Consider the following 1,117-nt stretch of genomic DNA (forward strand, 5'->3'; position numbering starts at 1 on the left):
GGGGCCGGGGGGGAGCAGCCCGGGGACATGAAGCGTCAGTGAGGGGGTCACTCCGTGTTTCCAGACTTGCTCCCTCGGCCGAGGGTGGCAGCCGGGGGGGCTGCAGCAGCCGGAGCAGTCCCAGATGGTTCCCAGCCCAGCCCTCCCGCATTCCTGGTGGTTTCCTGTCTTTGGGAACAGTATGTCCCACCCCAGCACTGCTGCAGAGTCACGCCTTGTTCGGGAAGCGGAGAAGGGGTTTTTCTCCCCAGGATTACATCAGCCAGCCGAAAGTGTTAGTGATGTGGGAGGGTTTCGGGTCGCTTTCCCAGACAAGCGCCGCTGTGCCTGGAAAAAGGGGCTGCAGCAGAGTGAGGGAAGCTGTGCCTGTCCCGGGGGAGCAGCACGTGTGTGGGGACACCTTGTTCCCTTCAGCACCTTCCCTGCGGGGCCCTTCGCAGTCACCATAGCCCTGAGGGGGTTGGGACCCCCAGGCTCACCTGCAGCCTCGGGCCATGACGCACTGCCCCCCTGCCCTGCCCCTACGCTGTCCGGGCAGCTGCCATCACCGGGAGGGAGCCCGAGCCCTCTGCTGGGGGTGGCACCGAGCCCAGCACCTGGTTGTGTGAAGCGGTGCTCGCTGGCCTGACAAGGGCTGACAAACTGGCTCTGCCGCGGGGCACAGTCCTTGTGCAGCGTTTAGACAGACAATAGGACAGATAACAGGGTATCATTGTCATGGTAAAACGCCGCTGCTCGATTTTAGCCCTACCTACCCTCTGTATGTGCTTGAGAGACCGATCAAAGACAACAGACAAGTGTGATAAGCCTTGAACTTGATCTTCGCTGTGTAAATTCTCTGTCCTGTCACTGTGCGGTACTGGTGTCTTGCTGGCACCGACCCTGCACGACTCTTGTCTCTGTGTGTGGACTGGACTTTACACACCGGGTCAAGAACCTGGTGTGGGGACAAGAGTTCTTCCCGGGGAGGGTTTCTCCGGTGAATCCGGGTGAATTCCCCGCGGCTGCGGACACCACGGTCCCCGCCCCACCGGCCCCTCGGAGCTCCCGCCGCCCTCGAGGGCTCCGACAGCCCCTGCCGGGGGGGGGGGCCCGCGGCGGGGGAGCAGCGGCGGTG

At 63.4% G+C, this 1,117-nt stretch overlaps 1 protein-coding gene across 1 annotated transcript in view; it reads right to left on the minus strand.

The window, feature by feature from the left end:
* EDF1 (endothelial differentiation-related factor 1) overlaps positions 1-1,117 on the minus strand; it is an 8,226-nt gene that overhangs the window by 6,158 nt on the left and 951 nt on the right. The window lies entirely within an intron of this gene.

This window comes from Chaetura pelagica, unplaced genomic scaffold (genome assembly GCF_000747805.2).
Source record: "Chaetura pelagica isolate M959 unplaced genomic scaffold, ChaPel_1.0 scaffold252, whole genome shotgun sequence".
Lineage (NCBI taxonomy): Eukaryota > Metazoa > Chordata > Aves > Apodiformes > Apodidae > Chaetura > Chaetura pelagica.